A 23909-nucleotide genomic window follows, 5' to 3' on the forward strand; every position below is an offset into this window, starting at 1 on the left:
CAACCATCTGGTCCGTACCATCCTTCTTCTTGACGAATAGGACGGGGCAAGCCCACAGAGATGAACTAGGGCGGATGAAACCCTTTTTCAAGGACTCATCGAGTTGTTTCTTAAGCTCGGCTAGTTCTAGTGGTGCCATCTTATAAGGTCTTCTAGCAATCGGGACGGTTCCTGGAATGAGGTCTATTACAAACTCAACATCCCTGTCACGTGGAACACCTGGCAATTCCTCTGGAAAGACATCCGGGAAGTCACGGACTACCGGAACGTCCTCAAGGTCTGGCAAAGGGCTGGCGTTAAGAGAATATAATTGTCGCTTGGCTATTCGGGTCAAGACATTAACTATCTTTCCCGAAGGATGGGTGAGTTGAACAGTCCTAGAGAAGCAATCGATTTGGGCATGATGAGCCGACATCCAGTCCATACCCAAAATGATATTAATATCTGAAGATTTAAGGGCTATCAAAGACGCGAGGAAAACAAGTCTGTCGACTTGGATTTCATTTCCATGGCTTACTCTAGAAGTTTGCCATTTGGATCCCGGAGTTTGAATTACCATAGAGGTTGGCATATCACCGAATGCGACGTTATGTAAGCGAGCATAGTTTTCAGATATAAAAGAATGAGAGGCTCCTGTATCGAAAAGGACAGATGCCGGGTGGCAGTTAACAAGAAGCGTACCGAGAACGACGTTGGGATCCTCTTGAGCTTCTTCGGCAGAGATACAGTTGACATGGCCACGTGAAGCGGTGACCGGCTTGGCGTGGAATACTTTTCCTGTCGGCTTGCCACGGCCAACAGCTTTAGCAGATTGATTGGGGTTGGTCTGGGGGCATTCACGCATATAGTGACCAGATTCCCCACACTTGAAACAAGTCACGGAACTGGTACGTGGAGGAGCATTGTTAGTTGGACCCCCATAGGGCTTGGCTGGAGCAGACTGTTGAACGGGGCGAGGCGCCTGGAAGGATGGCCTCGGTGTAAACCTGGGTGGCAGGGCGGTGTTGGGTACCCACACGCGGCGCTTCTGAGGACCAGCACCAGATGAGGAACCCATGTCACGGCCATGCTTGCGTGTTGCGTCATAGTCAGTCTGACCAGTTTCAGCACTGATGGCTTTGTTGACAAGTTTCGAAAAAGATGTGCACTCATGCAGACGGAGGTCGCGGCGAAGCTCAGGACTAAGGCCCTTACGAAACCTTGCTTGCTTCTTGGCGTCAGTAGACACTTCCTCAGTTGCATATCGGGCGAGATTACCAAACTCCCTGCTATAGGCATCCACAGAAAGTCGGCCTTGGGTGAAACTGCAAAATTCTTCACGTTTACGGTCCATGAGACCCTCCGGAATGTGATGTTCACGGAAAGCCTCGCTGAACTCAGCCCAAGTAGTGACATGGCCCGCTGGGCGCATAGCTCCATAATTCTCCCACCATAGACTGGCGGGGCCTTCAAGATGATATGCAGCAAAGGTGACCTTGTCAGCCTCCGCTACCAGCGCGGAACGCAGTTTATGAGAGATACTGCGAAGCCAGTCATCAGCGTCGAGAGGCTCGACGGAGTGGTGGAACGTGGGTGGATGCAATTTGATAAAATCAATGAGTGACACCACGTTAGCCCTCTGATGGTGTGCTGTATTCTGTTCAATACGCTCCAACAAACGGTTGGTCTCCCGCTTGTTTCTCTCAGCTTCCATCATCACCTCGGCTAGTGAAGGAGGATGAGGCAGATTTACATCCCTGGCTTCACTGCCTTCGGCCTGCTCCTGAGAAGCAGGGTTAGCGCGCGTGTTGACCATCCTAGGTAAACAAGACAATGATTTAGTCAGGATGGTAAAATTCCGACATAGGATTCATAATGTAAGAAATAACTCGGAATGCAAGATGATCATCCGTATGACATGGTAGATACAGAAACGGCTTCTTTTATTCCATCGTCATACACACCATACAGGGTTTAGTACAAGACCAAACAAAGTACTATTACGGTGAAAAGAGGATTACATCTCATCGGAGGCATTCCAAGCTCCTATACATTATTTTTCTACACCTCCGGAAGGAGTACAAACTAGGTCATATCCCACGAGTCACGCGGGGCGATAGACGACACAGCTAGTGCAAACTAGTGATACCACCACTAACTCAGACCGATCCGTAATAGTCCTCGTAGAAGTCACCTCCATAGCCTGGAAGCTCAACATGTTCATCCGGAAACAGACGGTCTCGCGGAGCTTGTGGACCATAGGGGCTAGGATGAGGCCTTGGACCAACAAACGGTGGCCTGCGGGGACCGCGAGGTGGGGTGATGCCTCCTACATCACGCCAAACCATCACGTCTGGCAGAGCAGATCTCACAGGATAGAGATCGCGCATATCTGAATATCCAGCTTGCACCGCCGGTGCGAACCGAGTCAAAGTGGCCCAGTGGTCAGCACGGGTGTTGAAGAGCTCTAGCCTTAAGGCCCGATTTTCACGGTCCTTATCCTCGAGCATCTCAGCAGTGGTGCGAGTCCGTGAATCCTCCTGAGTGGGGTCAGCATAGATAGCCTGGAGATACCCTTGCGCTCCCGGAAGTGATCCTGGCATATACCGGAAATCAGAGTCCCGAAATAACCCAGATCTGACCCGCATAATGGTCATCATAGAGTAGGCGGCGTCCTGCACAGCCATCTCAATGGTAACCCCGAGTCCATAAGAGCAGTGAAGAGGCTCGGTGGATCCAGGATAAGATGGAAATATCCTGACAGTGCAAAGATACTGGCTTTGATCAAAGTCTCGGAATTGCTCTTCGACCGTGTACTCAGGATACCAGCGGTATCCAGCCTCAGTCATTACCCTGACCAACTTGGCAGTATGGCCGGGTACATCTAGGCATCGAGTCAGGCGAACCACTTGATTAAGGTCGCGAGTGGCCATCTGAAAGCACAATCATAATGCAAAGGCATTAGAATTTCTAGCGAAATTTCGGCAGCATAACAGCTGTAAATGCTCAAGAAGGATTTGAGACATTTAACAAAGGATTTCGTACACACTCATCATCATTATATCAAAGTTCTGAAACCATTCTGGCAACATAATGTGGTAGTAGATCTGAACTAGGCTTGTATCCATCAAACTTATAAGGTACTACTGATTAGTAACTCGTGATCCTGATAGAGAGAACAGATCCTAATTCCTTAACCCCCGGTGGAAGAATGGACTGACTCAGATCAGAAAGTCATAAGGTATAAGGAGTAAAAAGAGCCTTACGTTCCATCCCACAAACAATTCCCCTACATATAACTAAAGAATTTCTAGACTCAACATCGACCAGTTTGGCTTGGAGAACCTACAGGCAGTCCGGCTCTGATGCCAACGCTGTCAGGACCCCGACTCGATGTCACATCGATCTAGCAGGTAACACCTCATATCACTTTGCGGCCTCACGCACGGTATCCCCACGGGTGTCGTCTTACCTTTTCCCGGGACCGTTTGCGCCTTTTGGCTCACGTATATGATAGTGTCGCTAGCATCCATATGATAAAGAGCCCGGGCTGACATGACTAGTCGTAAACCCAAAGTGGCACAGACTTACAGGGACAGGCATCCATGACCCAGCTTCGAACGTGTCGGTCATCAGCAAGTGGATCCGGGCTGTAGCACTGGGCTAGCAGGACTCCGGTAAACCGGGCTGTAGCGGGCTAACAGGACTCCGGTACTCAAAGCGTGACATTTCCCCGAAGGGACAGACACAGGAACGAAGAAGGACACATGCCGGCCAGCCTAAGTGTTCCAGAGCAGTAGCAAGCTACCATGGCTCAGCGGTAACACTAGGAGACATTTCCCGGTAAGAGAGGCTACTAAAGATAAACAACTAGATAGTCAGATCCCACACATACCAAGCATTTCAATCATACACACAATATGCTCGATATGTGCAATACAACGAAGCATCACAACATGACTCTATGACACAAGTACTTTATTTAAGGCTCAGTGAGCCATACATAACATACACAAAGGTACGGGTCTCACGACCCCACATACAAGTCATACAGTCATACAAACCAGCAGCGGAAATAACTTGTCTGAGTACAGACAACTAGTAAAATAAAAGAGGCTTGGAAAGCCTAGCTATACTACGTGGTCCTTCACAAGCTCAGGGTCACCACCTGGGTCTTTAGCCTACTCGTTGATGTCAACGTCTACATGGAACCCATCAGAAGGGGTTGCAGCGTCTTCTGTAAAAATGTAGATTATAGCAACATGAGTACAAAGGTACTCAGCAAGACTTACATCTGATCCTACATACATGCATAGTATCAAGAAGGGTTGGTGGAGTTATTGCAGCAAGCCAGCTCTGACTCTTGGCTAGGCTATCCTACGATACTCCAACTTGAAATGGTTTTGCGCACACGAGTCCACTACTCACCACTTCAATACACTACCGAGGATCCACCTCCGTCTTCCTACGGAAGAGCCATCCTCGGCACTCACACTTATCTTGAGGCTTTTAACAGTTTCCATTTACTTGTCTATGAACTGTATAGGCAACCAAGTAGTCCTTTACCGCGGACGCGGCTATTCGAATAGATTATGATAACCCTGCAGGGGTGTACTTCTTCATACATGTTTCCACCACTTAGCGTCTGCACATGACATGTGCTCGGCAGACTTCAAGCGAAAGCCGACGTGGGTGTAGACCACGACCTACCTAAACACTTAAGCCTCTAGTCCAGGTTTATCGCCTATTCAGGTTCCATCCGCAGGGAGTCCGGCCGAGGTTTCCCATACGGCCCCGAACGATGTGAACAGGGTTCCCGAGATACCTAACGGGTATTCGGTACACCGTGCCACGTACCTACCGCATCACAGCCCACCCCTACGGTTAGCGCTGTCCACGGCCTCCAGTAGGCTACAAACACCAGAAACTACTTGCAACTCCTGGACAGAGAGCTAGGGTGAATAAGAAGTCGAGCGGGGTCATATTTCAGGGCCCAATGCATGGTAGTAGCTGTATCTTAAATCACGCATACAGATCTCAGTGCTTAAGGTCGGCTTCAATGAAACAACCCACCATGTACTCCTACATGGCCTTTCATCGATACCTTTACCAAATCGTGTTCACCACACCACTCTCATTACCGACATAATCATTTCACTCCAGCCCATCACCCAGATGAACCAGACCTGACACGACTCTAAGCATAGCAGGCATAGCAAGGTAGGAACAACACATACATATGGCTCAAGCAACTCCTACACATGCTAGTGGGTTTCATCTAGTTACTGCGGCAATGACAGGTCATGCAGAGGAAATGGGTTCAACTATCGTAGCACACAGCAGTTTGAAACGCGTTGTCTTAATGCAGTAAAAGAGAGCAGGAGCGAGAACATGGGATTGTATCGATATGATCAAATGGTTGGTTGCTTGCCTGATGGTTCGATGCACTGATACGGTTCTTCGTTAGGGTAATCACGGTACTCCTCGGGGACAGAACCTGTCGCAAAGGGCATCGATACACAAGCATCACCAAACAATGTGCAACAATATGATGCATGCATGAAACATGGCAATATGAGTGTATTGGGCTAATGCAACTAAAGCCAGAAGGGTTTGAACAAATTTGAATCAAAGATTCAAATTCCAAATTCAAATATGGCCTTTTTAAGTGCCTTTTCTTGTTCTGCTTAAAACATCAATTTAACTTGTTTGATCATGCATGAAAATAGTACAGATGGATAGATTGGATTTTCTGATCAGTTTTCATATATAATTTGTCCAATTTGGAGTTACAGAATAAAAGTTATGAATTTTTGAAGTTTAAATAATATTCTGGAATTTCCTGATTTAAATTAAATCCAGAAAATCAATTACTGCGTCAGCCTGACGTCAGTGTGACGTCAGCAGGTCAACGGAACTGGTCCAGGTCAAACCTGACAGTGGGTCCCGCATGTCAGGGTGATTATTTTAATTAAAACTTAATTAAAACTAATCCTGTTTAATTAACAGGGCTGGGCCCCACCTGTCATTGACTCAGGGGAGTCAACCAGGGCCCACCCGTGGTCAAAGTCAAAGTCGGCTGCCGGCGTTTAGTCGCCGGCGAGCCCGACGCGGCGGCGGAAGTGGTTTTGGTCATTTCGGCCACCAGAGGGGCCGCGGAGACCACCGGAGTGGAGCTGAGGCCAACCCGCAGCTCTTGGCGGGGCCCGTTGGGGTCGGGGTGGCCGGAGTCGACGGCGGCGAGCTCGGCTGTGGCCGCCGGGGTTCGGTCGTGCACGGGAACGGTGCTGGAGCTCGAAGTCGAGCAAAGCGAGGCGCTAGGGATGCTCTACGGGGTCTTGCGAACTCGTTGGACTCGCCGGGGTGACCAAATGGTCACCGGAGCTGCGTCGACGGCGAGCTCGGCGACGGCGGAGGTTCGGCCGTGGTGGGGAGGTGGCTACGGTGAGGGAACGAGGGGAAGGAGAGGGGGAAACGGTGGCGTAGCTCACCGCGGTTGCAGTGGGCGTCGAAGCGGGCTCGGGGACGCGCTGGAGACGGCGAATTCGACGGCGACGGTGGTCGTAGCCCGAAGAGGGGAACGGCGACGTGGCGGCGATGCAGGGCTTCCGAGGAGCTGTGGAGCGGTGGGGAGGAAGAGGGAGTCGAGGCGGAGCTCCTGAGCTAGTCGGGGAAGCGAGGGGTGGTCGGAGATGGCTGCTATGGCGAACGGCGGCGACGGTGGTGTTCGGCCGTGTGAGAGAGAGAGTGAGGGAGAGGAGGGGAGAGCCGGGGGAGAGTGAGAGAGAGCAGGGGGGGATCGGGATGGCCTGCGGGAGTCGTCCACGCGGCCAGGAGCGTGTCGGCAAGCAGGAGGTGGCCGCGCGGCCGTGCGCGCGCGAGCACGCAGCAGCTTTGGGGCGAGGGGAGGAAGACGACGGAGAGCTGCAGTGGTGGGCTGGGCCGCTGCTGGCTGGGCCGGCCAGCTGGCTGGGCCGCACAGTGGAGGAGCCCAGGTAAGCTCCTCCTGTTATATATTTTTCTGTTTTTTTAATTTCTGACATTTGTTTTGATTTAAATAATATATTAAATCATTTATTTAACTTATGCCAATTTTTGCAGGAGCTATTTATATTATTCCAGAGCTCTTTTATAATTGGCATAATATTTGGGCATATATTAATATATATAATTAATATATTTCCAATGCAAATATTTATGCATTAATTCCAAATGCCCAAAATAAATGTCTATGATCCACTAAAAATATTGGTTTGATTTTTATCTCTGTCCAATATTTTCAGAGAGCAACATGAGCATTTTCTTGGACCCTTTTGGAGAAATTTTTATTTGGGTCATTTTCATAATGATTCTGAGGGTTTCACAGATCCCCATTTCAAGTTTCTAATGAAGAGTAAACATGATGCAACACTCTAATGCATGACTAGCTAGGGTGTGACAGCAAATGGTAAAACCAAGGTTGGGCCTTGCTGGAGGAGTTTTATTCAAAGCGAACTATCAAGGGGGTCCCATAAATCACCCAACCGTGTAAGGAACACAAAATCAAGGAACATAACACCGGTATAACGGAAACTAGGGCGGCAAGAGTGTAACAAAACACTAGGCATAAGGCCGAGCCTTCCACCCTTTACCAAGTATATAGATGCATTAATAAAATAAGAGATATTTTGATATCCCAACATAATCCTGTCCATCATGGAGCAATCTTCAACTTCACCTGCAACTAATAACGCAATAAGAGGGGCTAAGCAAAGCGGTAACATAGCCAAACAATGGTTTGCTAGGAAGGGTGAAAAGGTTAGAAGCTGACATGGCAATATGGGAGGCATGGTAAACAAGTGATAGGTAGCGCAGCATAGCGATAGAACGAAGCAACTAGCAAGCAAAGATAGAAGTGATATCGAGGGTAATGGTCATCTTACCTAAGATCCCGCAAGGAAGAAGAACGAGTCCATGAACAGGACAAACGGACGTAGTCAAACGAATCCTCACAACTCCGGAACGAAACCGAAGCTAACTAGAGAAGCAAACCGGAAAGAAGCAAACAACATAGTAAACACACAAGCATAAACATGTCATGATGCACAAACAAGTATGATGCATGTCCGGTTTAATGAGGCATGGAATGGCAAAGTGCAACAAACAATACTACAAGTTAAGTGGAGCTCAATATGCAACGAGTTGCATATTGATGAAACACCACATCAATTATTTAGTTCTCTCTCGTTTATGAACAAGACAAGATTAAATGTTGTTTAACATGGCAAGAGGTGAAGCATAATTAAACTACCTATCTAGGCAAGTTTAAGTCACACCGGATACAACAAACAACTATTCCGGAAATCCCCATATGTTATTTAGCGATTTAAGGCAAACAACATTTTAACATTTTAAATGTTGTTATCATGATGCGGATGACATATACAAGTTTATGCAATTTTTATGAAAATGTCAACATGAGCATGTTATGAAGCATTTAGTCACCATGGCGGAACAAAAGGGGTGCCACGGCAAAAACAACAGAAATGGTGCCACAGCAACATTCCGATGATCCGACAACTCGTCGAGATGTTGGTGCAAAAGAAGCAAGTGTGCGGATGTGCGGAACATGCAAAAGATGGGGATTAATCCCGGATATCGGGTGTCCCACATGACGGTGGCATGGCAAAAGAGGGGCATCGCAAGCGACAACTCGATCACGGTGCAAACATGAGCATCTCATACAACACATGCATTCGATCCACGGGTGATCGTCTCGGGGTTATACCTTTGAAGTGTGCAATTTCGGAGCAGTTCGAGTTCGTAGTGGAAGTAGTCGTTCACGAGTCGTTGTGGGAAGTAGTGGCACACGTGGCGGCATAGTGGAAGTAGTGGTACACGTTTGTTTTTGGAGAGGTACTTGAAGAATCCAACGTCTTCAGGGCGACGGTAGTGGTACACGCGATGTCGGGGTACTTGTCGGTCCGGTCTTGGCGGTGTAGATGTACATGTTGTCGGGGTACTTGTCGCATCATCGGGTGTAGTTGTACATGAGGGTCTTGACAAATCCGAAGGGTACTTGACGGGTCCGGTCTTGGTGTCCCAACGAGGATCACTAATGTATGGGGTGCAAGTTATGCCAAGGTGGAATTTGGCAGCGAGCATGGAGGCTTCGGGGCTGCGTCTTGGCGATCCAACGATAGTATGGCCTCAAGGTTGGACAGCCAAGTCTAGCAGCGGCACGACACAACATCACGCAGAGCCATGGCAGCATGGTGCATCCCAAATGGCGAGCTCGAGGCCGTGCGGCAAGGCGACGAGGACGAGGCACGTCAGGGCAGCAGTGCGGAAGGTGCATAGGCGAGGATGAAACAGAGAGGTGGCCGGGGTGCCTTGGCACAACGGAGGCAGGGCAGAGGAAGGCAGTGGCGGCATGCTTGCTGGATGGAGCAGGGGCGGCGAAGTGGAGCAGAGCAGCAGCGCTCGTGCTCAGCGGCGGGGCGGCGAATTCGCGGCGTAGACGGAAGCAGAGGGCGGCGCGAGGCAGGGGGCGCCGGAGTTGGCCTCCAGTGGCGGCGCGGGAGGCCCGACGCGGCGTCCAGGCGTGGCAACGGCGCGGAGGAGGGCCGACAAGGGGGCGCGATGGAGCTCAACGGGCGTGCTCCGGCGGAGATGCTTGAGCGGGGGCGGACGCGGAGGAGAGGAAGGAGCGGTCGTCGACCTGCTGGGCTCCGGTGGCGCGGTTCAACGAGGACGAGGTGGAGGTCGGGTGCTGGCACACGGAGGGAGATGGGGATAAAGCGCGAGGAGAGGGAGAGGGGGCCGGGCGCTGGCGGCGCTGGAGGGAAGGAGATCGGGAGGGGTTCGATCGGGCTAGGGTTTAGGTTAAGTGGGGTGGCTGGGCCTTAGAGGCCGGCCCGGTAGAGAAAGAAGTGGCCAGAGACCTGGCTGGGCAGCTGGGCTGGGCTCTCTCTCTCTCTCTCACTAATTTTCTTTAACAGAAAAGCATTAGAGAGAAGGAAAAGGAAGATGGGCTAGGCGCCGTGATTTTGTTAGTGTTCTAGGCTCGCATCTCTAGCACAGTCTAGCCTAGGACCAGCACAATACCGTCGTTGAGCGTTTATTCAACTTTGCATCTCTGAATTGATTATTGCTGACCCTTTTTGCTACCATATTATAAGCCTTCCCAGCTCCACATACATCTACGTCGTGCATTTGATGCTCCCTGGTAATCGCTCTATCCAAGCTTTGAGAGTTTTGACTACAACGGTTGCCGATCACCACCTGCTGCTGGGTAAGAACTGGTAAGAATTTGAGATTTGCTTGAAGGATTTGTGCCACACCACCACCAGTACCGCTTCCTAGTAGTCTGTAGAATCATATTATTTTGTGTTTCTATTGCTGCTAACCATGCCAGGATCACAAGCCGATGAGACTGATTGGGAGAACCTAACGAATAAACAGCTACATGATAAATTTTAGCAAATGATGAGTGGACAGGTGCAAGATGTGCTAAACAGATTTGACAAGGCCATGGAGAAGATAGATGGAATTGAGAAGACGTTCGAAACAAAGCTTGATAGCAAGTTTAATGAATTGCTCGCGCGTTTTCCACAACCACCGCCGGCTGCGCCTATCGCACCTCTGCAACAACAACAACAACAACCCCTCCTTCCAAATCAGTATGGACGAGCGAAGCGTGTTCCTATTGAGGATGGCCAAACTTCTGGTGCTACTGTTCCTGTTGTTGATGTTTCTTTGGCTCGTGCTACTGCTGCTGGTACCCAGGAGGATGATGAGTATGCGGGCGATTATGAGGATGAGGTTGATCAAAATCAGAACTACGTGCAGCCACCAGCAGCACCACCAGCAGGTCGACCTCAGGTATATATTCGTAATGGTAGGCCTGCACCACCACCTCAGGTACGAGATGATGTCCATATTCCTAAACTGAAATTGAATATTCCACCATTTGAGGGTAGATATGTTCCTGATATATATCTTACTTGGGAGTTAGAAACTGAACAATGTTTTACATGTTTACAATATCCCGAGGAGAGACGGGTTGCTGCTGCTGTTTGTGCTTTCACTAGTTTTGCATGTGTATGGTGGTCTGAACATTGTAGATTATATCCTGTTCCAGCTACTTGGGCTGCTTTGAAAACTGCTATGCATACTCATTGGGTTCCACCATATTATCAACGTGAATTGCTTAAAAATTGTAGCGTTTAAGACAAGGAAAAAATTCTGTAGAAGAATATTATCAGGAATTACAAACTGGCATGATTAGATGTGGTATTGTTGAGGAGAATGAAGCTATGCTTGCACGTTTTATGGGTGGATTAAATTGAGAGATTCAGACCATTCTAGAGTATAAGGAGTATACTAATATCACTCGTTTATTCCATCTTGCTTGTAGAGCTGAACGTGAAGTGCAGGATCGACAAGCAATGGCGCGCACTAACTTTTCTGCAGGTCGACCTTCCTCATGGACACCGCGTGCATCTTCTACTTCCACTGCACCAGCAACTCCATCAGGTGCCATCTCCAGCCGTGATACAAGAAAGCAGGCACAACCACCATCATCTGCCAAGAGCGCACCTGCCGGGCTTGCACAGAGCTCTTCTTCTTCCATGGGATCAACAGGGCACACAAGTGATATTATTTGTCGTCGTTGTAAGGGAAGAGGTCATTATGCACGAGAATGCAAATCTCAGCGTGTGATGATTGCTACTGAGGATGGTGGGTATTAGTCCGCTAGTGACTATGATGAGGAGACTTTGGCTCTTATTACACGTGAAGAACATGGTGGAGATGATTCTGATCATGAGACACAATACATGGCTCCTGAAGATGCTGACAGGTATGAATGTTTAGTTGCTCAACGTGTTTTGAGTGTGCAGGTCACACAAGCTGAGCAAAATCAGAGGCACAATTTGTTCCATACCAAGGGAGTTGTGAAGGAACGTTCTGTGCGCGTCATCATAGACGGAGGGAGCTGCAACAACTTGGCTAGCATGGAGATGGTGGAGAAGCTTTCTCTCACCACAAGACCACATCCGCATCTTTACTACATCCAATGGTTCAACAACAGTGGCAAGGTTAAGGTAACACGTACTGTTCGTGTGCGTTTTAGTATCTCTACATATGCTGATTATGTTGATTGTGATGTGGTACCTATGCAAGCGTGTTCCTTATTACTTGGTAGACCATGGCAATTTGATAAAAATTCTGTACACCATGGTAGAAACAATCACTATACTCTTGTTCATAAGGATAAAAATATTACTTTGCTTCCTATGACTCCTGATTCCATTTTGAAAGATGATATTAATAGAGCTAATAAAGAAAGAACAGGAGAAGTATAAGAGTGAAAATCAGATTGTGGCAAAAGAATTTGAGCAACAAATGAAGCCTAATAATAAGCCATCTAGTGTTGCTTCTGAAATTAAATTGAAAAGTGCATGTTTATTTGCCACCAAATCTGATATTGATGAGCTAGATTTCAGCAAATCTGTTTGCTATGCTTTTGTGTGCAAAGAGGCATTATTTTCATTCGAGGACGTGCCTTCCTCTTTGCGTCCTACTGTCACTAACATTTTGCAGGAGTTCGCTGACGTCTTTCCACAAGACGTACCACCGGGATTACCGCCTATTCGAGGGATTGAGCATCAAATTGACTTAATTCCCGGTGCTTCACTGCCAAACCGTGCACCATACCGTACCAATCCAGAGGAGACGAAGGAGATTATGCGTCAAGTACAAGAGCTTCTCGACAAAGGTTATATACGCGAATCCCTTAGTCCTTGTGCTGTTCCTATTATTCCAGTGACGAAAAAGGATGGTACATCACGTATGTGTGTTGATTGTAGAGGCATTAATAATATTACTATTCGTTATCGTCATCCTATTCCTAGGCTAGATGATATGCTTGATGAATTGAGTGGCTCTACAATATTCTCCAAAGTTGATTTGCGTAGTGGATACCATCAAATTCGTATGAAATTGGGAGATGAATGGAAAACAACATTTAAAACTAAGTTTGGATTATATGAGTGGTTAGTCATGCCTTTTGAGTTAACTAATGCACCTAGTACTTTCATGAGATTAATGAACGAAGTTTTACGTGCTTTCATTGGACAATTTGTGGTAGTTTACTTTGATGACATATTGATTTATAGCAGATCTTTGGAAGAACATTTGGAACATTTACGTGTTGTTTTTATTGCTCTACGTGATGCACGTTTGTTTGGTAACCTTGGGAAGTGCACCTTTTGCACCGACCGAGTATCTTTTCTTGGCTATGTTGTTACTCCACAGGGAATTGAAGTTGATAAAGCCAAGATTGAAGCTATTGAGAGTTGGCCACAGCCCAAAACGGTCACACAAGTGAGGAGTTTTCTTGGCCTCGCTGGATTCTATAGGCGTTTTGTGAGAGATTTTAGCACCATTGCTGCACCTCTCAATGAGCTTACAAAGAAAGATGTGCCTTTTCTATGGGGTACCGCACAGGAAGAAGCCTTCACGGTATTGAAAGATAAGTTGACACATGCTCCTTTACTCCAACTTCTTGATTTTAATAAGACTTTTGAGCTGGAATGTGATGCTAGTGGAATTGGATTAGGAGGTGTGTTATTACAAGATGGCAAACCTGTTGCATACTTTTCTGAAAAATTGAGTGGGCCTAGTCTGAACTATTCTACTTATGATAAAGAATTATATGCTCTTGTTCGGACTTTAGAAACATGGCAACATTATATATGGCCCAAAGAATTTGTTATACATTCTGATCATGAATCTTTGAAACATATTAAAAGTCTAGCTAAACTGAATCGTAGACATGCTAAATGGGTTGAATTCATTGAGACTTTCCCTTATGTCATTAAACACAAGAAGGGAAAAGAAAATGTTATTGCTGATGCATTGTCTCGTCGCTATACTATGCTTTCACAACTTGACTTCAAAATATTTGGTTTGGAGACCATCAAAGATCAATATGTGCATGATGCTGATTTAAAGATGTAATGCAGAATTGTAAAGAAGGAAGAATGTGGAACAAGTTTGTCATTAACGATGGATTTGTGTTTCGTGCTAACAAGCTATGTATTCCAGCTAGCTCCATTCGTCTTTTTTTGTTGCAGGAGGCGCATGGAGGAGTATTAATGGGACACTTTGGCGTGAAGAAGACGGAGGACGTACTTGCTACACATTTCTTTTGGCCAAAGATGAGACGGGATGTTGAGCGTTTTATTGCTCGCTACACTACATGTCAAAAAGCTATGTCACGACTCAATCCTCATGGTTTATATATGCCTTTGCCTGTACCTAGTGTTCCTTGGGAGGATATATCTATGGACTTTGTTTTAGGTTTACCTCGAACAAAGAAGGGGAGGGATAGCATATTTGTTGTCGTGGATAGATTCTCGAAAATGGCACACTTTATACCATGTCATAAAAGCGATGATGCTGTTAATGTTGCTGATTTGTCCTTTCGTGAAATTATTCGCTTTCATGGTGTGACAAATACTATTGTTTCAGATCGTGATACTAAATTTCTTAGCCACTTTTGGAGATGTTTATGGGCTAAGTTGGGGACTAAACTGCTTTTTAGTACTACTTGTCACCCCCAAACTAATGGACAAAGTGAAGTAGTCAATAGAACATTGTCTACTATGCTTAGGGCTGTTTTGAAGAGTAATAAGAAAATATGGGAGGAATGCTTGCCTCATATTGAATTTGCTTATAATCGTTCATTGCATTCTACTACTAAGATGTGCCCTTTTGAAGTTGTGTATGGTTTCCTACCTCGTGCACCATTGATTTGTTGCCTCTTCCATCTTCGGAGAAGGTTAATTTTGATGCTAAACAACGTGCTGAATTGATTTTAAAAATGCATGAGTTAACTAAGGAAAACATTGAGCGTATGAATGCCAAATATAAACTTGCTGGATATAAGGGTAGAAAACATGTTGTGTTTGCACCTGGAGATCTTGTTTGGTTACATTTGCGTAAGGATAGATTTCCTGATTTGCGCAAATCAAAGCTCATGCCATGTGCTGATGGTCCCTTTAAGGTGTGAGAGAAAATAAATAATAATGCATATAAACTTGAGCTGCCTGCAGATTTTGGGGTTAGTCCCACTTTTAACATTGCAGATTTGAAGTCTTATTTGGTGAGGAAGATGAGCTTCCGTCGAGGACAACTTCATTTCAAGAAGGGGAGGATGATGAGGACATCAATACCATTGTTACACCCACAGCCCCTGCTGCTATACATACTGGACCAATTACAAGAGCTCGCGCATGCCAACTAAATTACCACGTACTTTCGCTTCTTGGTAATGATTCTAATGTTCATGAGAATATGATGCTGCCTAAATTGGATACATTTGTTTTGCATACAAATGAAGGGCCTAGCTTGGAGAAGGATGAACATTGGAGCAAGAACAAGCATGGAGATGATGGCATGCGCAAGGGGAACAAGAACGGAGTTACAAGTGATGATTTCAGGTCTTTGAAACCACCATAACGAGTGCATGAAGCCTTGGACGAAATATACAAGATGTCACTTCATAAATTTCGTCCAGAGGCTATTATAGGTGCTGCGTCACCTTTTTATTGGGCCAGGCCCATGTAATTTCGAAATACATAAGTATAGGCTATTTCTAGAGTCCGTATGTGTGGGGAAACAAGAGATAGGGTTGATTTCGGACCCCTCCTTCAAGGGCCACGAAATTCCCCCTCTCTTCCTCCATATATACAGCCCTTAGGGCACCGTTTAGACTTTGGGTTTTGTTTAGATTAAAGTTCGCCATAGCTGCAACTTCGCGTACTTCGTTTGTCTTCAACGACCAGACAAAGGCGTCACAGAACCCCACCTTGATCAATAAAGCTTTCATCTTATATTCGCAATATCTAGATTGCAATCTCAGTTTCTTGCTTGTTCTTCGTTTGCTCGTAGGAAACAGACCCTCGTGGTCAGGTTGATCGTGCTCCGGCGTGGTCAATAACCTGTCGGAGTTGGTTTGGCGATTGCTAAGGCGCGACGTCCTCGCACGTTCGTAGTCGGATCGTCAAAGTCGACTTCCACCAAAGCGAAATCCATCATCTCAGCGAAAGAAGGGACACCTTTGCCTCTATCACGTGCCTCGTGGAGTGTGGCCGTTGGGGTGTTGCTGATGTCGCTCTCCTCTGGCGCCTCCTGCTTCTACTTCGGTCACGGGGGAAATGGTGATGATGTCGCCTGCTCCGACCAAATACCCGGTGGCGTCCACGTCCTCGCGAGCCTCCGCACCTCCAGTAGCGTTGGCAGCTGCGGGTGGTGGAGCCTTGGAGGTGGACGGCGGAGCCGAAACACCAGACTTCTTCTTGGGCGTGATGGCTGATGGCGCCGCCAAAGACGAAGATGGTGATGAAAATGATGCGCTACACACACTTTCAGGTTTGCGTAAGCAATCCACCTATCTGGCGCGCCAAAGATGTCGCGCGAAACCACGACCACCTATGGGACCAAGCAGCCCTTGCTAGTTCGGCAGGGGGGACGTCGTGTTGCACAAAGAGCATAGGAGCGTGGGGCAGTGCGGCAGGGATCACACAAGCAATTTTACCTAGGTTCGGGCCGCCGCGAGGCGTAAAACCCTACTCCTGCTTTGGTGGATTTTTGGTGGAAGAGTGGTGGTGAAGCGTAGTACACTTGCCCGGCAGGGGCGGCAGCGGCTACGCACGCATAGGCGTCTAGCTCTCTAGCCTTGTGAGCCGAATGGACTGAACCGAACCCCTTCTATGGTTGCCATGGGCCTCCTTTTATAGGTTAAGGGGTCACTTCAATGGCAAATCAGTCATTAGATAATGATAAGATAGCAAAGAGTGCTATCATACCTAACTCTACAGGCTGACACGGCACATTTAAATGCACTACTCAACGTCGCATCATTGCTCGCCTGGCAAGCCTTGTCGGGCTTATTCTGCCAGCTCCACGCCTGCTTGTTTGACACGTCATAGGACGTGTGTTATTTGTAGGTTTTCCTGTAGAAAGGGGCTGCCATGTGGCGAGTGGCTACCACTTAATCACTTTGCGGCTTGACACCGCATTGATCCATGATGTGGGTCGCGGGGGAGTGGTTTATGAGGTGTCTCTGGCTTCCGTGAGTCCCGGCAGGCCCTGCCGGGACGTCTTGGTTGCTTTCTTCCGGGGATGGCTCTGCCCTTGCTAGGTCTGTTTGTCCGGCAAGGGAGGTTTTTTTCCTGGTGGTATCTGGCTCCTCTGGCTTGATCTTGGTCCCTTGTTCTCCATGCTGGTCCTTTGAATTCCTTGATCTCTTGTACAGTGGCATGGCCTGATTCCACAATCTTGTTCCCGTTCCTGTGCACAGTCAGGGCAACATACCCAGGGTCGGTTGCACTGACAATTGTAATGATGCAATATGGGAGATCTCAGCATATGACAAGTTTAAAGGATTATCAAACATGACGCGACCGGTGGAATTTTCACATAATATCCTATGGAGCATAGCATCACAACTAGGTAACTCAACGTGCTCATCATCATATTCACATAAATTGGTAAGTCATGACATGATGAAGTCGCGCTTGCATGAAGCATGGTAATAGGTGTGTCAACATCATGTAAGCAATCACTGGTAATATAGTCCACTAGTGGGATAAGTGAAGCATCGTCACCAATGTTACCTTTGGAGCGTCGCTCATGTGTTGTAGGTGAGGTTGCAACTTGACGGTACCATGTTGGGGGTGCATCTTCTTCCACCATGGCCATTGGTTTTCACATTGGAGGGATGGACTCATCGAGGGTAGGCATGATGTCATGTATGAGACCAAGCACCAAATAAGAAAATGCACTCGGAGTACAGGTTAAGTCATTAGAGATCATAGTGGCCTCACATGCCCTATCAACTACCTCACTGGTACATCTCCAACGTATCTATAATTTTTGATTGTTCCATGCAATTATATTACCCCTTTTGGATGTTTATGGGCTTTATTTTACACATTTATATCATTTTTGGGAATAACCTACTAACCGGAGGCCCAGCCCGTATTGCTGTTTTTTTTGCCTATTTTAGTATTTCGAAGAAAAGGAATATCAAATGGAGTCCAAATGGAATGAAACCTTCAGGAGTGTGATTTTTGGAACGAACGTGATCTAGAGGACTTGGAGTGCAAGTCAAGAAGCAGCCGAGGAGGCCACGAGAGGGTAGGGCGCGCCCCCCCTATAGGGCGCGCCCCCTGTCTCATGGGCCCCTGGGGCGGCCACCGACGTACTTCTTCCTCCTATATAAGCCTATGTACCTCGAAAACATCCAGGGAGCCAACGAAACACAATTTCCACCACCGTAACCTTCTGTATCCGCGAGATCCCATCTTGGAGCCTTCGCCGGCGCTCTGCCGGAGGGGGAATCGACCACGGAGGGCTTCTACATCAACACCATAGCCTCTCCGATGAGTTGTGAGTAGTTTACCACAGACCTACGGGTCCATAGTTATTAGCTAGATGTCTTCTTCTCACTTTTTGGATCTCAATACAATGTTCTCCCCCTCTGTTGTGGAGATATATTCGATGTAATCTCTTTTTGCGGTGTGTTTGTCGAGATCCGATGAATTGTGGGTTTGTGATCAAGTTTCTCTATGATAAATATTTGAATCTCCTCTGAATTCTTTTATGTATGATTGAGTTATCTTTGCAAGTCTCTTCGAATTATCAGTTTGGTTTGGCCTACTAGATTGATCTTTCTTGCCATGGGAGAAGTGCTTAGCTTTGGGTCCAATCTTGTGGTGTCCTTACCCAGTGACAGAAAGGGTTGCAAGGCGCGCATTGTATTGTTGCCATCAAGGATAAAAAGATGGGGTTTATATCATATTGCATGATTTATCCCTCTACATCATGTCATCTTGCTTAATGCGTTACTCTGTTCTTATGAACTTAATACTCTCGATGCAGGCAGGAGTCGGTCGATGTGTGGAGTAATAGTAGTAGATGCAGGCAGGAGTCGGTCTACTTGTTGCGGATGTGATGCCTATATACATGATCATGCCTAGATAATCTCCTAATTATTTGCTTTTCTATCAATTGCTCGACAGTAATTTGTTCACCCATCGTAATACTTATGCTATCTTGAGAGAAGCCACTAGTGAAACCTATGGCCCCCGGGTCTATCTCTTATCATATTTGCTTCCAATCTACTTTTATTTGCATCTTTACTTTTTGCATCTGTATCATAAAATACCAAAAATATATTTATCTTATCATACTATCTCTATTAGATCTCACTTTCGCAAGTGGCCGTGAAGGGATTGACAACCCCTTTATTGCATCGGTTGCGAGTTCTTTGTTTGTTTGTGTAGGTGCATGGGACTTTTGAGGAGCCCCCTACTGGATTGATACCTTGGTTCTCAAAAACTGAGGGAAATACTTACGCTACTATTGCTGCATCACCCTTTCCTCTTCAAGGAAAACCAACACAAGCTCAAGACGTAGCACTCACTCACTAAGTGTTGCGGCTCACTCACTCCCTCTTGGATGCTCTCACTCGTAGGGTTGGTGGAGTTACTCAAATGGCTCTCAACCTCACATAGGATGTGGGGCATGCTCTCATGTGTGGGGCTAGTGGTGGTCACACTCATCCTCTTATAGGAAATGCACTCAATGTCACATATGGTCGAGTCACTGATCTCACTCATGGGGTGGTGGCTCTCCTCACATGCCAATTGGGGCATCTCGTCATATGTGGTTGTCGGAGAGCTGTAGGTGCAAATGTCTCCATGCTCAACTCCTATCGCCACCTTGCTTGAAGGGATAGTCCCATGCTCAACCTCCTCGTCCATAATGCCTCCAAAGATGAATGCCGTAGGATGTGGCAAATGATCACTATCCTCCGAGGCCAAAGATAGTGTCTCATGTGCAGTTTCGTAGCTTGACTCCGAGTATGAGTTCCATTTGGGCGTCGTCTTCATGTTGTTGAGGAAGTTCATACTCGCCGTCATGGTCAAAGGGGATGGACCACCGTCTTGTGGTCGTCTACTTGTAAGAGGCCCATATGATGTGGCACCTCGTAGCTTGTCTCCGTGACCGAAGGGAATTTCTGATGCTCGCTCATCTTCCTTGAGGGGCTTCCGAAGATGAAAGTGTCACCCTCGCTTGTACGTGGTCACCTTGGACTTCATGATGTCGATGTAGGCGTACTCGTGGGGAGTAGGCGAATATGTCGTACGTATGAAGGCAAAGATGCCTTGATAGAACTTGGTGAAGATGCCAAAGTGGTGGTGGTAGTCGTATCTTCCTCTTGGTGGTGCGCATCTCGCGGTCTTCTCTTGTGCTCATGAAGTTTGGTCATAGCTTGATGTAGAGCTTGTTGGGGCTTGTAGGTTTGTGCGTGTCGAGCATCTTCATGTTGATGGTGTCGTTATCGCACTTGAGCTCGTAATAGATGTCGCATGTCATTGTCATGCACATGATGCTTGGAGGTGACTTGCCCTTCATGACGATGTGGATCACGAATGTGATGATGGTCGCCATGTAGATGTGGACGTTGACGAATTGCGCTTGCATCGCATGGGCGCTCTGAAGATGATCGACTTGCTCGCCACCGCCTTGAAGATGACAAAGGGGAAGAATGGTTGACCAACAAGGCTCAAACCTCCTCCGTCCTTGCACAAAAGGAGGAGAAGGATGCAAGGATGTCATATGTCGATGTCGAGGTTATCGAAGTAGTCTCTTGTATGTGCTTCAGAGTGTCATATGTCGATGGCGAGGTTGTCTATGCGCTCTCGCAATATTGATTGTGCGCCTTGCATTTGTCGTTGTAGATCGAAGATGGATGTTTTGGTGATGTAGTTGTTCGCGCCATCGTTTTCATGGAAGAGCGGAGATGAAATGCTCTGCCTATCCATCACAAGACTCGAGCAAATGTGAGTGGGATAAACAGAAGAACTATACCAAATTTACCTTAACCGATGTTGAGAATGGACAAATGATCACTCAATAGTGTAGCAAGGAAATAGCACAATTGGTACCGTATCTCGTCAATTCTCACACCTACAGAAGTAAAGCTTTTGGTGGAGCTTGGTGAGGATAGTGGCACAAATATTTGACGCAAAATGTTAGCAAGAGTCAATAATGTTGAAAGATATTCACAAATTCACAAGTGAAACAAGTAGACCAATAGCAAAATGTGGCACATGGAAACACACACACGTAGATAGATAAATGGGGTTGTGCAACCAAGGAATGAGCTCAAAATGTGGAATCCACGAAAAGCGCTCGTGTTGCACAACTCAAGAGAGACGTTAGCACGATTGCTCAATAGGCGGGTATGACACTTGTGCACAGCCTACAAGCTGCAAAATGTATCAACTTTCTATCCCAAGTATGCTATGTATGTATGGTTCCCGGTGTTTCTCAAGATGATCCAAGATGATCGGATATGACAATACTATATGCAATGTGGTATGATGCTATGGATATTGCTTACAAGCTCTTTGTTCACTATTTTTCTTTGCCTAAAAGCTTATTCTTTCTCTATTTTTCTTTTTTTTTGATATGGCCACTTATGCAAAATGCTCGAACCAAGATAGCAATTGTGTATATGCGGAAGCAATCTTGTGACACAAGAGATGATATGATACCAAGATGATACCAACATGGTATGGTATGTATGCAATGGAAGGTGTAGATCGACGATCACTAATGTGCACAAGTAACATTGCCGACAATACTCAATGGCTAGTTTCGATAGGCAAGTGACGCAAAATGGGATAGGGGTTATCAATATAATGGCAAGAAGAATGTAAAATGATGGGATATCATGATACCAAGATGATATAGAGGTTACCGTTCTTTCTTAGGTTAGAGTGTCAAAATTGTGAAGGTGGTCGATGTCGAATCCTTGACGAAGTTGAGCGGCGGTGTTGTCGATGTTCAACCGTTCCTAGTTAGCTGAAACACCCTAGGAAACGGAAAAACACAACTCAAAATCTCCAAACGCAAATGTCAAATGGTGGTAGTGGGATGTGGTGGTGGTTTTGTGGAAGCTCACTGGGATTGTGGAAGTCCAATGATCGGTTATGCGAGCTGGAATTGAATTCACCGTCCATAAGTAACCTAAACACCTTCAGAGACACAACCCACAACTCAAACAAGCTCAAAAAAAATTGGGTTAAGTTGGGGTGGCGGAAGTGTATGGTGGGCAAGCTTATGTGGAAGTTATGGTGGTGGTTGATGAAGAAGTAACCATCCCTTAGTAGGCGAAACACCTTAGTAGACTTGAATCACTACTCAAGCAACCACTAATGCAATAGGGAACGAAAAGGGTTAGGTTGCGAAAGTCGGTGGTGGTATAGCGGATGATGTGGTGAAGGCCCTAGGCAAAGATGCCAAAGTTCCAAAACTTTGATGGAGTCAAATGGTGTTGGAAGTATTTTTGTGGGATGGGGGATGTCAAGAGTTTCAAAACGAGCTAAAGACCGTCAAAATCGGACTCCAGATGAATTAGTTATGGGTGAAACAGAAATCAGCGGAAGTCGGTTTTTACAGGTGTCGATCTTTCACGAAATGCAGGGGTCCTCTGAATAACACGAAGAACACGAGGAAAAAACACTCAAATCAGTGAGAACAATCACACATGTGCTTGATGCGTGAACATAAATATTGATATAAGATCCAAACGTAGCAAAGGAAGATACAAAAGGCGGTAGTTTTTCTCCGCGAGGACGTCTTCAGGATCTTCCCGTGAGGGGTCTTGAATCCACTTGGTGGATCTTCTCCATACAGGATGCAAGCTCTCAACGGAGGAGAACCAAATGGATCAACAAATCTCTTTCTCTAGTATGAGCTAAACCAATGCTAACCCTAAAATGGTGGAGGTGGAGGAATATATATATATATAGTCTAGGGCCACGAAGTGGTAAGTGAGGGGCGAAGGGGTACATGGGCTTCAGCCCGATACACTGTGCAGAGACAGGCTTTGGTCGTTCGACCCTTACCGGACTCCTGGTGGCTCGTGAGGGTCCGGTCGTCTGGTAGGGGTCGGACATACGACGTTTTTAGCTCTAGATGGAGTTGCTGGATTTTCGGTGGCGGTCGGATGTCCGGGCCCTAGAGAGTGTCGCAGGTCCAACATCTGGTGGTCGTCTGGGCGCTTTAGCGTGCCTCGACTGGAGTCGTTCTGGCTTGTGGAATCTCCAGACGTCTGACGTCCGGAGATCATCGTACGTCCGGAGTTCATCGGACATCCAAGAGTTGTAGCTTCCTGGCAGCTCTTCCTCTTGTTCCTCACGCTTGGTGTCCTCGACATCTTGTCCAATGCTCCTAGCTGTACCATGGTCTTTCTCTTGGTTCCTGGTCATGCATAGCACATATGTTTGAGGTACTAGCCATATCTCACATGTGGAAAATGACGGTTCGGAGAGGAGCGAGTTAACCTTGTGTCCAATGGTGTATATTCGGGGTCTCGTCATATGTCCTCTTGGGGCTCGGGGAGTAGTCGTAGTGTACATGGGGATGATCATAGGATGCTCCGCATCAGCTTTGCAAGCAAGATGGAATAAAAGAGTGATATTATTGTACTCTTTATACTCTAGAATGGTCTGAATATCTCTATTTAATCCACCCATAAAACGTGCAAGCACATGTAACGCCCAAGATGCGGCTATATCTCCCACGTGTTGAGGCATGATTTAGAGGCATAACCACATTTTGGTATGGTCGCAAGAAGGGTCATCTTCACACAATCCCATGTAATGAACAAGAAAGGGATAAATAGAGTTGTCTTACAATTGCTACTTCACACAAAGATCATATAGTACATACATCATTCAGAGTACACACATAGTCCAACTACGGACAAAACCAAATGAAAAGAACATAACCCCAAATGCTAGATCCCCGATCGCCCCAACTAGGCTCCACTACTGATCATCAGGAAACGAAACATAGTAATA

The sequence above is a fragment of the Triticum dicoccoides genome, chromosome 3B (assembly GCF_002162155.2).
Source record: "Triticum dicoccoides isolate Atlit2015 ecotype Zavitan chromosome 3B, WEW_v2.0, whole genome shotgun sequence".
Taxonomy (NCBI): Eukaryota; Viridiplantae; Streptophyta; class Magnoliopsida; order Poales; family Poaceae; genus Triticum; species Triticum dicoccoides.